The following is a 14,882-nucleotide window of genomic DNA, read 5'->3' as shown; positions in this document are numbered from 1 at the left end:
ACTCAACTGTTTAAAAACACTTTCACATATAATACCTCACAAAAATCCCAGTGAACAAAAAATTATTGTCCCCATTTTACCCACGAGAAAACTAAGACATTTGGAGATCAAATGAGTCACCTAAGGGCACGTAGATATTAAGTGGCAGAGCCACCATTCAAACCCAGGAATTCTGATACCAAATATGATGGTCTTTTCACAGCACCTTCCTGTATAACACAAGGCCTGGCATGCCATACGGCCTCATTAGCTGTTTGTTGAGTTGAATTACCTATGACTTCTATTATTCATGTCCAGGGCTCCCCTTCTTTAGTGTAGATAACAAGGAGTGCATGATGGGCTAGCCTGTGTCAACTAAAGCATTGTGCCAATGAGGTCAAGGTCATTGGTTCAATTCTCAAAAAGACCAGTTACCTTTGTCTTAAGACAGTAGCAATCTTAGTTCCAGTGATACAGGCCACTCCCCTAATCTGCTATTTTGCCCACTAGTGCCTTGGCCAACAGCAAGGAATGGGCAAAAGATTTTGAGTAGAGCAGAGCAAATCCTTCACTATTCTAGGAAGCATGGGGAAGAAAATCTTGTTATTTTTATTTTTTTCCCAGGAGAAGGGACAGAGAATCCATGGAGTTACCTATAGAAGGCTCTGGGTCAATATTCAGTGACTTGAGTAGATCTAGCCCCAAAAGGCTTTACGAAGGAGAGAGGGAGGCAGCCATGCTGAAGTGATAGCAAGGGCACAGGAAGAAATGACCGGCTGGGACATTCAGTCCAGCACATGTCATGTCTTCAAAGAGGAGGTCACAGGGTACATTTTCTGCTAGAGATAACTTAAAGACTTTGAGGAGTAGGAAAGTGTCCTGGTTCCAGTGGCTAAGTTTATAATCTAGAGCCCTAAACAAAACCTTCACCCACATTCACCTCCTCCATCCCTACAGCTTAGTTTATGATGCCAACAAAAAGCAAACGCTTCCAAACAGATGCTTGAAAACTGCAGAGCTCTTATTGCTAATAATGTTTATACCATTCAATTCAATGAACACTGATTGACAGGCCTGTTTTACATCTACTACTCTAAAGGCCCTAGGAGTGGGATGAATTGTCTCTGCCTTCAAGTTATAATCCAAGGAGTGAAAACTTTATAGTATATAACATAAATCAAGCAAAAAAAAAAAAAAAAGTACTAATTAAGTGACTGTGCTCCGGGAGATTAAGGAGAAAAGTTGGCTATGATAAGATTCCTTTGGAAAATCTTCATGGGAGAGGACAACTTTGAAGGATTTGGGGGATCTGAATCTGAAGGCAGAGGGAGTGGAAAGAGAATTCCTCCTCTGAATTCAGTGCCGCACCTACATTTCTGGGCCCACCTTACTATTTCAGCCATTGCTGTGGCAACCAGCTGCAGGCCAGAGAAATCTGGCAGCATTGTAGCTTCAGGTGCCCTGACCAGCACTGGCTTTCTCTTCCCGGCTTCTCTGCTCTCGCTGCCCGCAGGAAACTGCTCAGCCATTCTGATACACAGGCAAACCTGGAAGTGTGTGGATGTTAACACCAAAAGAACAACACTTGATCAACAGGGAGCAGAAGCTTGTGGACTAATACTTCCTTCTTCCACCCTGCAGGTTGCCAACTCTTAGAGGCACTGTACAAGGGCTCTTCAGAGGGTCCTATGTAGGACTGAGCTCTGGTTGCCCACAGTGATGATCAGATAACAAAAGTCATCATGGATTGTCTTCTCTTTCTTCCCTGTTTCGATCTTCACAGACCTCCCTATCCTATTCCTTAGCATAACTTCCCCTAATTAATCTTCAGTACACAAGCCCCGGCCTTGGAGGGAATCTGGATTAAGACTAAGAGTGAACTTGGTACGTTTTCTGTATATCCCTGAAAAGTAGCTGTTTCAGAGACAGGAGTAAGTCACACAATATGACACAGGGAGGGAGTGTGGATTCTCGCTACCACACCTATCAGGGCTCTGACCAACTCCCTCTTTTGCGTTAGTCCTACGGGGACTTGACTTAGAGTCACCAGGGACCTTCAGAGAGCTTCCTGAGTCATGGGGAACACCATATCTGTGGCATACAGGACACTTTACTGAGGGCAAAGCAGCCAAGCCCTGTTCCCTCCCCTCTCCCCAGATGTCTGTGAAAGCTGAAAGGGGTTCTTGTATTCCCAGGCCCAGGATTGCAGGGAGGAGTAAAGCTGAACTTCAGCCTGCCTGCAATACACTTTGTGGGACTCCTGTACATCCCTCCTTCCCTCTCCAAGTCTCCAGATCTCAGCACTCAGGAAGGAAGGCTGAGATCACTCCAGGACCTTCAGCCCATCCTCAGATAAGCACTTGCTCGGGCTACAGACAGCCAGGCTCCCCAGACCACTCAGCCCTATAGCATCCTCACCAGAAAGTGTGCTCAGAAGGGCCATCAGACTGGCTTCCTCTGCTCTTGGCAATAGGCCCGATTCTTCCTGAATGCAGACCATGTTGAGTTTGGTGCCTCACAAGTGAAGCATGATAATAGGAACTTAGAGCAGATGTCACAGGGATGTGAGTTTGAGAAACAGATCTAGGCTGAATGCCTAGAGGAGCAGGAGTGATTCAACGTAGTGAAAAGGAAAGATGCGCAGGGACACCAACTGTCCTGGTGACTCAGGCAGGCTGACTTAGACCAGAGGAATGGGACAGTGTATGAGAGATTGAGGTCGGATGGAACTTCTTCCTTGTAAGGGCCATGAAGGTCTTGAATTTGCTGGGGAGGTGGGAGTGGGAAGATTATCAGGAAGACTGAAGAGAGGAAGATTACTAAATAGTGTTTCTGGTCATATTAAAAGAGAAAAGATAGTTTAAAGGTGAGAAAAGCAATGCCCAGAGTCAGTAGTGGTGCTGAGCTTCTTTTCCTCAGCAATCTCTCTGGCCCTGAATGCCTCCGTCAGAGGTAAATTCTACCTTTGTGCACTTGAAGGTGCAGGAAAGTGATAAGGAGAGAGGACAGTGGGAAAGGAAAGGTGAAAGAGATCGCTGTCGGTACAGTTCAGAGTCACCACCCATTGCCACCTCCAGTAATCCTTACAAGGTCCTCCGGGCCCTTCGATATGGACTCTGTTCAGAAAAGCAGTGTTGTCTAAGGTTAAGATCATTGGCCTTAGAGTCAGACCCGAGGGTCCCAGCACTGTTGTATTCAGCCTGAACATCAGTACTCGCTCGGCAAGTACTTCCCAGCCTCAGTTTCCTCATCTAGAATGGAAGCCCCATGAAGACAGGGACTTGACTTCATTCACTGTAATATTCCTAGAGCCTGTTAGGACACCTAGGAATACCTATTTGCTGAATGAATAAATAAACCTATAAAATGAGAATAATATTAGCACTACTCCATAGGCAATAAACACAGTGATGAAGAACATGGACAGTAGAGCCAGACTCCCTTAACCTGAATTCAAACTCAGCCACTTCCACCACTGTAACTTCAGCAGACTAGTAAATCTCTCTATGCCTCTCTGTACCAGTTTCCTCATCTGTAAAGTGAGGATAATAATAGGACATCTACCTCCACAGATTATGGTGTGGCTTAAAATAAGTTAATATATGTGAAATGTACAAAATAGTGCCTGGCTATTTATCAGTTAGCTATTATGATTGTTAGGAGAATTACTTGATAAAATCCAGAAAAAATGCTCAGCATTTGATCTTTTATTTAATTAAAAAAAATTCTTTTAATTGAAGTATAGTTGATTTACAATGTTGTATTAGTTTCTGGTGTACAGCAAAGTGATTCAGTTATACATATAAATATATATATTCTTTTTTAGATTCTTTTCCATTATAGTTTATTACAAGATATCGAATATAGTTCCCTGTGCTATACAGAAAGACCTTGTTGTTTAGCATTTGATGTTTTATTCTATATACTCCTAAACGATGCAACTCTCTTATGATGAAATAGAATCAGATATTGTTATTAAATATTTTTAAATATAAAAATATTTTAAGCAGTTAGCTCATCACCTGTCATATCGCAAGCTCTCACTAAATGGTAGCTATTATTATTGTTGTTGCTGCTGTTTTTGTTATAAGAAAATCATTCTGATCTCACCAGGCCTGCAGGCTGATGATAAGCCCACAGGTTCATCTTCAGGGTTGACTTTGAATAGGAGCAGGCAATGGCAGGCATTAACTGAGGAAGGATCCCCAGGAAAACTGCTATCGGTATTGAATAGGCTGAGAGTAGTAGGAACCAAGCTGGTTGTAATGTTTAGCCACAGGCTAGAGAAACAGACTTGAACAAGAGTGGAACAGGAGAAAAACAGTGACGTGAAGAAGCAGGACACTGGGTAGAACGTGTTGTAATACACCAGACCAATTTCTCCTTCTGTACATTCTGTTACTTCCATTACTAGTCAGAGGGGCTGATTCATTTCCTCCAGAAGTATTTATGAAATTTGTACCATTTTTTTTTCAGCACAGTGATCAGGGTTACGGGAAACAGAAAAGCGGTGTAAAGCAGTATGAGTCTTGGGCTTACAATCTCTTGCAGAGAGAATACATGAGATCATGTATGAATATATCCCCAGATGTGTCAAAACAGGCAACTGCTACAATAAGTTAAGACAGGGGAGACATTAATTCATTTGTTCCTCCTTGCATGCATTCATTTACTGACTCATTATTTCATGGACACTGAACACCCCTTGTGCTGAAGGCCATAAAGGATAAGGAGCTCAGGAAGCTAAATGCTGCCCTCAAAGAACCGATACTTTAATAAAGAATTGGTGGTGATCTATATGAGAATGGCTCCAATACAGGGCAGAACAGGGTCATGCCCAAGAGGCCTGCTTGGTGTTAACCAAGGGGTCTAGTTGAATAGTCTCATGTGGCTTTCTGAGGATGGTGAGACTTGATTTGATTTGAAGGCTTGGTATCATCTAAACAGATGGGGGCACGGGGTGGCGTGCCAAGCAGGAAGTCGCTAGGAGGAAACTCACGTTAGCAGGGATGAACACGGCTTTTATTTTGTTGATTCATCAATGCACGGAACAAAATTTTTTGGAAATATCCGTTATGGGTCTGAAAGATGAATAGGACATTATTCCTTCCCTCAAGCAGGTTCTGGTCTAATGGGGGAGGCACACACATGAAGAACAAAAGTATACCAGAGTGTGATGAGTGTAACCATAGAGGCCTGTGTAAAGTAGGTGCAGAAGGGTGTCATCCTCCTGGGGAATGAGGTGGGGGCTCAGTGGCTCACAGGGGAGCCAAGGCCCTGCAGCCACGAGGGACAGCACGTAAAGGCTCTTTAAGAAGGACATTGGAGGCCAGGGTGGAGGGTGGATAATGACTGATGGGAAACAAGGTAGTTAGACGGGTAGAGATCAGATCTTGAGGCATTTAGAGGACATTCTATGGAATTTGGGCTTTATTCAGGGGATGAGGCAATCAGTGAAAGATTTCAGAGGAGATGACATACCACATTTGCATTTTGGAAAGATAATGAGAACAATGTCTCACATTATTTAGGGCCAACTGCAGTTTATAAACCTCAACCTCACAATGACCTTTATCAACTCCAGAGAGAGATACAAACTTGCTCAAGGTCACTCAAGCAGTAGGAGCAGTAAGAAGATTTTTGGTTTCCAAGACCAAACTCTTAACCCCTAGGCCCTGCTACCTCTCTGTCTGCTCCGCTATCTCTCTGTCTGCGGTGTGGGAGGGCTGGGGAGGGGAGGGGGGAGGGGGGAGGAGCCAGAGCCATAGTCAGAATAAAAGAGAATGAGGCCAGAGCTAAAGCGGTGGGAGTGGGAATGAAGAGAAAGAAACAGAGTCCAAAACCATTTAGGAAATAAGTCCTACTGGGTGTTGTGATTAATTTGATGCATACATAGATTAAAGACGAGAGAGAACTAGCGTGACTCCCAGAGCTCGGCTCCTATAGCTGTATTTCTTGTGGGGCCATCAGCAGTGACAGGAACCAGAAGAAGTGAAAGAAGAGTGTGTGAGATGATGCATTGAGGACATTGGGGTGGAGACCCTAGTGGGTAGTGGGCTAGGCTCAGCAGGAGCTCAGGAGCCAGGTCTGAGCTGGAGGAAATCTGATGGACTGGCTAGGATGTGTAAAGGGCTGATTAGACAGTAGAGAGCCTAGATGACAGGATGACATATGGACCTGAGTGTGAAGACAGTAAGAAGTCACTGAGGCCCTTTGATGAGGGAAACAACATGGTCAGCAACAGCTTTTGAAATGTCAAGCATCAAACTAAAATATCCAAGAACCAAAACAGAACTTTATTTCCAGCCCCCCGTTCCACCCTGTGGTGAAAATAACACCTCAGCAAGGATGGGCCAGCACTGCCATGCGCAGGGTGGAGACCAAGTTCTGTGAGGCTTAGCAAGCCCTGGGGACAGCAGCTGATCCTTGACTGTTGTTACTTTCCATGCTGGGGCCCCTGAGACATCTCCATTCCTGAGGAGTGCAGGCCAGCTCCACGAGGCGCCCAGCCACATGCTCCTTGTCAAGGCTGTGATGTGTCTCCGGGTTTGGAGGTGGTGAAAGGCTGGAGGAGTCCCAGCTTGTCTCTGTTTTTCTTGTTCCTTATACCACTTAGTGACTGAAAGGTAGAGGATGAAAAGAAATATTGGTAGATGAAATGGAGTAGGAGAGATAATATCTTGGAATATTATCCTGCCACATAATAAAAATCACATTTTGGGAAAACCAGTTCACTACAGTGGACAAGCTCTAAAGGAGTGTGGAGAAGATGGAAGAACAGGGGACCGATTCAGAGACCACCACAGCACTGGGGTGTCATACGGGCTGGTGTCATTTACAATGCACTCTTACCTCTCATTTGATCTGCACAGTGACTCTGTCAGATGGTATTCATTATCCCCATTTTACAGATAAGGCAACCAAGAGAAGATAATTGCATTAGACCAAATCACCTGGCTAGCAGACAGAAGAGCTCAAACTTAAAACCTCAGTCTTCTGGGAATTCCCTGTCGGTCCAGTGGTCAGGACTCTGCGCTTTCACTGTCGAGGGCCCAGGTTCAATCCCTGGTGGGGGAACTAAGATCCCACAAGGCTGGAAGCCAAAAACAAACAAGCAAACAAAACCTTGGCCTTCTGATGAAAGCTTCTAAGACAGAAGGAATCCCTTGCGCATTCACCACCCACTGCACATCGCATAAAGTCAAGTTGCCTCTCCGGGAATAAGGTGCTCTAAACATCAGAGCCTAAACGTGCGTTTGGAGGGTCTGTCTCGAGAGCAGGTCCCGCTGGGAAACAAGGACACACGGCCTTACAGCATTCCTCGGGGCTTCGGGAGGGACTTCCCACAGAGAGCTGCTTCCAACCACACCGTCAGCCTTCCGCGGGGCCCTGTGGAACTTAACCGTGAGGCTCAGTGAAAAGCCGGCTCCGACGACCATCCTCTGATTCATGCTGAATGAATCCCTGGTACGCACTGTCAGAATCTAAGAGGCAGGTGTAGCTCCCCTGACGCTTTCAATAGGAACTTGTTCAAATCATGGAGCCTCTTTAGGAACATTTTTTCAAAGGAGTGGTTTATAATTTCTCATCTGTAGCAGGAGCGAGGGGGCGGATTCGGAGGAGGAAGGAGGAAGTACTGATGGGGAGGCAGGGAAAGAGACCATTCTGGATCAGAGCAGCGAAGATCAAAGGAGGGGGGCGAGCCTCGCTTCTGGAGATGAGAGGCTGGGAGAGAATGCCTGTGAAGGTAAAGGGGAGAAAGAAATGGGATGTAGGAGGTGGCGCCCTGTCTATAGAGAGAGCCAGAAGAGGTTTCTATTTCCCCACAGGAGAGCTGCGTTTAAGGCTCCCTGGCCCCGCCCTCATCCTCTGCAGGGACCTCCCCTTCGGCCCGGCTGCAGCTCCTGGTTCCCCACCTTCCTCATCCACCATACCCTCTCCCGCCAGCCTTTATGTAGTTTATGTATTCCAACCCCTATACTTTCACTGACCCTGTTCATCCTTCCTGGGTCACCCTCTACCCTTCGCTCTATCTCATTGAATCAGATTTAAGTACCCAATGCCCCATGAGTCTGACCTGATCCTCCAGCCCCAGGGGTCCCTGTTGCCTACACCACTGGGTCTCTAGACTCTGCATCAGGATCTCCTGGAGGGCATTTTATTAATTATTAATTAATTAATTAATCTCTAACCTGTTGGTTCCATTTGGCTTAAACTCAGGTCCAACTTACAAAATTTGGGCTATTGCAGAGTGGCAGCTCCTGTTCCCACACCCGTCATCGTGTACCCGTGTCACACACTAGTTTATGAGTATTGTTAACAATCAAGTTCCCAATTCAATTCAGATCCTTCCTGCTCTTCCACCAGCAGAGAAGTACAATTAAGTTTGGAAATGATCTGAAATTGTCTACTGGTTTACTGGAGAACTTTTTTTTTTTTTTTTTTTTGCAGTACGCTGGCCTCTCACTGTTGTGGCCTCTCACTGTTGTGGCCTCTCCCGTTGCGGAGCACAGGCTCCCGACGCGCAGGCTCAGCGGCCATGGCTCACGGGCCCAGCCGCTCCGTGGCATGTGGGATCTTCCCGGACCGGGGCACGAACCCGTGTCCCCTGCATGGGCAGGCGGACTCTCAACCACTGCGCCACCAGGGAAGCCCTGGAGAGCATTTTAAAACACAGATTGCTGGGATCCCCAGTCTCTGACTCAGTAGGCCTGGAGTGGAGCCTGAGAATTTACCTTGCTAACAAATTCCAAAGTGATGCTGATGCTGTGGTCTGAGGACCACGAATTTATATCATTCATTTAACCTTAATCACGCACTTCTGGTATTGATATCTTCATTGAGTGCGTATATCCTGCCTCCCAGGTGAAACTGTGAACAATTCAAAGGCAGTGATGTGGTAAGTATTACTAGAAGGTATCCCCCATTGTACTTAGGTGGCATACTCAGAAAAGTTACCCAAACCAGTATAATTTGTTTGTTGCTGTGAAGGGTTAGTATTGATTTTAGGTAAAAGTATGGAATAGGCAGTTTGTCCACAGGGACCTTCCACTTTCCTCTCCTCCTTTCCTCAGCCTATTTCTGTGCCACTTACTCTTCCTCCTCCAGGATGAACCAGGTCCCCCAAAACATATGCCTGCCCTAAAAACCTGGAGTTCTGTGGTCTGCCCCTTAGAGTTCATAGGCAATTCTTGTAAGAAGTTTGGCTGAGAAGGAAAGAAGTGAGGTAGGGCAGTAGTAGTTAAGAGGGGTATAAGCCCCAGGAGGCTTTTTATTTTATTTTATTTTTTAAAATGAGGGAGTCCTGAGCTTATTTAAATACTGATGGAAAGAAGCCAGCAGAGGGGGAGGGCTGGTGGTATGGAAAGGGAAGGTATAATGGATAAAGGGAGGTCTTTGAGAAGGAGGGGGTGTGGGATTCAGAGTACAAGGAGAAGGATTAGTTCAGACAGGAGCAGGGACACCTCTCCCATTGTAGAGGGAAAAAGAAAAGAATGGGTTTAGAGGTAGGAACAATGAGGCTTTAGACTCTACGAGGCTCCTAGCTCTAACATCTTATGATTCCATGAAATTAAATCGCTACGGTGTCAGTGGCTTAATGTGTCACCTCTCCTTGGCAAAGCTTTAACCCAAAGGAATGAATCTTTCATGAGAGATTCTCAGGCTATGGGAGGCCTGCCAGTAGGGCAGCAGGGCCTTCCCCAGCGGCCTCGAACACCTACCGCCCTGCTACACAAGGGGGAATTGGAGAAACAGGACAAATATGCCCAACTGTGACAATGTAAGGCCTAGAACGAGATCACAGAGCTGGAAAGTAGATGCTGGAATCAGACTAGAACCCTTCTTCACTGGACCCCAGCAGCCATTTGGTCCACCTGTATATACCTGTTCATTCCCAGGCCACTTACAATGGCAAGGAAGTGGGGGGAGTATTAAGAACAGCTTCTCCCTAGCCCTTGGAATGGAGACTTGTGATGTCACACTCCATCCCAGACCCACACAGCCCCAGCCCATCTCTGGAGCTCTGAGAAACACCTGACGGTGACAGGAATAACAAGTTATCCAATACCTCCTCAATTAAACTAGCATACAAAGTGCCTGGTACATTGTACCAGAACCTGGATCATAGGAAGAGGTCAATACATGTAAGTTGTCATCATCATCTTCCTCTTTATCATCATCATCGTCGTCAACAATCACCATGTGCCTGGGCACCATGCTATGTATTTACATATTTATTTATAAAGTATGTGTTTTTCCTAATTAAAAAAGTAATAGATGGTCAGTGTTAGAAATATCTAACAAGAAATACATAGCAAAAGAAGTGCGAGTGTGGTGTGCTGGAAAGAGGGAAAGCACTGGATTCAGACTGCCTGTGTTTACGTTATGGCTCTACTAATACTAACTGAGTGATCTTGGACATGTTACTTAACTCTTCTGTGCCTCAGTTTCCTCATTTGTTAAATGAGGGCAATAATACTTCTCATAACAGGGCTCCTGGGAAATTTAAATAAGATATTATATACATAAAGCACTGAGCACGGTGCTTGGCACACAGTAAGCAGTCACTAAAGGTGATTATTATTGATATTATTAACATTGCTGTGTTATAAATAAAGTTCTCCATAATTCACATCTCAGAAGTAATCAATATCGATAGCTCTTTGCATATTTTTTTCAGTTTTTTTCCTATCTATACCGATATCTCTGTATCTGTGTCTGTATATAATATGGGATCCAAAATATGTAAACTATTTCACATCTCTTTATTCACTTGACAGGTATTATGGACGATTCTCAAAACAACCCTACAAAGTACATACTGATACACCGTTTTGTCTATAAATGGATATTTGATGTACCCTCTCTGGAGGCTACAACTTCACATCCCAGATGTTCAAAGGAAACCTCTGGAGGCTGAAGTATAGGACATGGGTCCACAGCCTTTTTCTGCAAAGGGCCAGATAGAAATAGTTTAGGCTTTGCAGACCATATGATTTCTCTCGCAACTACTTAACTCCGTGATTTCAGTGTGAAAGCAACTGTACACCACGTGTGGAGGAATAAGGGTGGCTGTGTTCCAATAAAACTTTATTAACGGAGAACAAAATTTGAATTTCATATGATTTTCACATGTCATGACCATTGTTCTTCATTTGATTTTTTTCCAACCATTAGTTTAAAAATGTAAAAATCATCCTTAGATTGCAGGCTGTACTGTACAAAAATGCAACAGGCTGGATTTGGTCCACAGGTCATAGGGAGCAAACTAGCTTGCCATTCTGGAGCCTGGTTGAAAATTAGAGAGGCAGTGAAGCGTAGAAGTAATATCTTAATATAACCTTCCTGCTTTCTCAGTAGGAAGCACCCTTTCCTCTGCTTGAAATGCATTATTCCACCAAATCCACTAAAATCCTACTCAAGGTTCAGATCACATGCGCATCCTCTGTGAAGGCTTCCCAAAATTCTCTTGAAGAAATGAATGCTGTTCCCCTCTCAGATTCTTTTAGCCCTTCTTTTATAGCACTACATAGTGTACTTTTCCCCACTACCAGAATCCCTACTAGGCCTCAAAGTCTTGTGAGTTCAATTTATTTGGTGTGCATCTGGAACTCGTACAGTGCTCGCCAACTGAGAAGGATTGAACCGAATTACTGAGCTTCACTCTCACTCTATTGGGTACAAGAAAAAGGAACTCATTAGCTCTAGTCTAGGAGGAGGGAGGGAGGGGGGCGATTTAGAATCAGGAACATCTTAAGGAACCTAAATTCAGGAAGCCACCACCAGAGCTAAAGCCATGGTTTCCAAAGCTGACAACCAGGGATCTTCTTTCTCTCTCAGGCCACAAGGACTCCGATCTCTACCGTTCTGACTAGGCTGATTGCATTACTTTTCTTTTCTCAGCAGTCCTCTCAGTTCAAGAGCTCACAGATCAACTCACTTCTGAGAGTCCTAATTTTAAATTTCTGGGAGAGAGGATCTTTTGGCTGGGGGCACTGGTTGCATAGTATAAAGATAAGTGCTGAAGCTTATCTGAGTGGGTAGTCCAGGAGCTACTCGCTAAGAACGGAGGGAATGTGTTGGGCAGACGCCTCAAAATGCCTGTGATACTTGCTGGCTTCATTTGTCACATGATGGCTTGTGGTTACTTGTGTGTGTCTCTCTTTTCCATTGTCTAGACAGCGTGCTCCTTTAGAACAGGGACAGAGCCTCACTCATTTTGGTGTCCCCAGTTCCAGTACAGTGTTTTGCACACAACAGGTCATAGCAACTGCTATTGAATTGAATTGAAAACATCACCTTCTATTCAGTCTTTAAGCATCTTTCATCTTTATGAAAGGTACACATTCCATTGCTAGGCAAAAGACTTGTGGCGTAAAAGATAAATTTTCTTTTCCTGGCTTCTGTGTTTTTTTAAATTAAATTGTCTTTAGCTCAGGTAATTGCATTATTTCCATTCCAGGTTTTCAGAGGTCAAACAACCTCAGGTCCAGATGTACTATGAATGCAACTATAATAGTTTCAGAGCAATTATCTCCTTCCAGCTCTGCAGGGCGGAACAACTTGAGCTCTGGAGCCAGGCTAGTAAGAAATCCTTTTATATGTATCCCTCTCAGAGTCAGCCCAAAGTGAACTGAAGGCCAGTTTGAGCAGAGAATTACTTAGCTATGGCTAGTGGCCTAGGTAGCTGCTGCCTATGCTGGCTTCTAAGCAGGCCTGGGAGCAGCTGAGTGCCCCAGATCATACCTGAATCCCTCTGCCCTTTTACCAAGGCCAGGGAAGCTCAGCTGCTGCAGCCACCAAGGTCAATCAGGAGAGGCGGCCCTTTCCTGGCTGACTTGTAACTGCTGGAGAGCTTCTCTCCACCGTTTATTATTTCTCCTCTGATCTGCTCCCTTGGGGGAGAAGTTCGCTCATTGTTTACCAAAACCAGTTGCTCCCACCCGTAGCTCTGCTGCCTCTTTCTGCTCTGATGAGCTGCAAGCTTCACGCAGAAGCTGATCTCAGGGAAGAGGCGTTACAGACACAGCCCAAGGCAAATGCACCATGTTCTAGTTTGTGCCTTCCTTGCCTTGGCTGACATTGATTCTTGAGGCCTTTCTCAGGCTCTTCTAAGCTCCCTTCTACATCCTGATCAGAAGGGAGAGGAGACAAGACAAAATGGATTTTCCGTCCCACTAAAATGCCAGTTGTATTATTACATATATACTTTGTTCATAATAGACAATGTAAGACTTTCAATGTTGGGGTACTTAATGTAGTTCAAGGCTGAACTTTCTCCCAAGAGGACTGTGTGTGGGTGTGCACATACATATGTGCCACATCTCATGAACTGCACAGAACTCAATTTATCGTTAGTTACCCCACTTAAATAACAATTATAAATAAAATGAAATACATATGAACTCAAGCAGATCTCTGACTATCCTTGATCACCTAATCAGACTCCTTTAAAAGCACCCATAGGTCTTTGGCAACAATTAAACCTTTTTCAGAAAGTTGCCTGGAGAAAAATAAAATAAAATAAAATAACTGTACTTTAAAAAAATGGTGTTAACATCCTGACCTGATTCACAGGCCAGTTCTCATGTCTGCCCTACCACAGCCAGAGTCCTCTGAGAATGGCATAGATAATTTCTTCTGTGATTCATAGTTATTCTGAAAGGTAGTGTTTTCACAAATGCTTATATACAACCTTTGGTAACTATAGCAAATAGCATGTAAATTACATTGTACTTTTTGGTGTGCAACATCCTTTTTATAGTCTCAAGTATAAAATTTGGTTGTATTACTCTCTTGATTCTGACAATTAAAGTTTCTAATTCATTTAGAAGGACAAAAAATAAATGTTGTTAAGACCTTGGGGCATTTCATCTGTTGGTCACTTTCAGAATGGTTATCCTCTCAGTGTACCCACATGTGAGTCCATTCTTCTGATTTATTGTTTAAGAAGAATGAAGAAGCTATATTCATTTATTCTGAAGGAGAGGGGAATTTCTATTTCCCACTACAATGATGGTCTATTTTTACCTGCTATCTCTCTTCAGAGTTCAATAATGTGTATCTCTTGTTAATACGTGATTTCAACTTAGTTGTGTTCCTTTAAACTTTTTTTTTTTTTTTGGCCTGTAAAAATTGTAGTTCTCAATTTTCTACCCATCTCTTAAAGTTTGGGGGGAGGCATATTACAGTTTGTGGATTACCCGGATACCTTATTCTTCTTTCTTCTATACTGTAGCTTTTGGTCACTAAATGCTCTTTACTGACCTGAAACTTAGCTAAGAAAAGAAGATGAGGGAATTCCCTGGCAGTCCAATGGTTAGGACTGCGCACATTCACTGCCAAGGGCCCAGGTTAAATCTCTGGTCAGGGAACTAAGATCCAGCAAGCTGGGCGGCATAGCAAAAAAAAAAAAAAAGAAAGAAAGAAAGAAAGAAAGAAAATTTTAAACTAATAATTTTAAATTTCTAAAACATGAGTTTGTCACAGTACTTTTCTGAGATGCTTGAACTCCACTCTGGATTACTTTGAGGGATCTTTTCAAGTAGTATTTTTAAATGATAACATTATTTCTCTAAGATGCTCTGTATGGAAAATATATTCCCTGACTGCTTATGTTTGCAGACTAATAGTTCAAGTGGGAAGCTCATAAAGGTAAAACAAATGATGATGCAATTAGTATGTCCTTTCAATTATCTGTGGTTCAAAAACGTCGATGGTGAGATAGACAACATAAAAAACACTAAAGAGCAGGAGCTTTGGATCAAACAGAACCACGTTTTGGGACCCTTATATTTATGAGCTGTGTGACCTTGGGCAAAGCACTTAATCTCAGCAAGTCTGTAAAATGAGAACTAATATAACATCTCACATTTGTTGATTACTTGTTATGTGCTGGGCAC

This window comes from Globicephala melas, chromosome 1 (genome assembly GCF_963455315.2).
Source record: "Globicephala melas chromosome 1, mGloMel1.2, whole genome shotgun sequence".
Classification (NCBI taxonomy): Eukaryota; Metazoa; Chordata; class Mammalia; order Artiodactyla; family Delphinidae; genus Globicephala; species Globicephala melas.
This window is presented reverse-complemented; position numbering follows the sequence as displayed.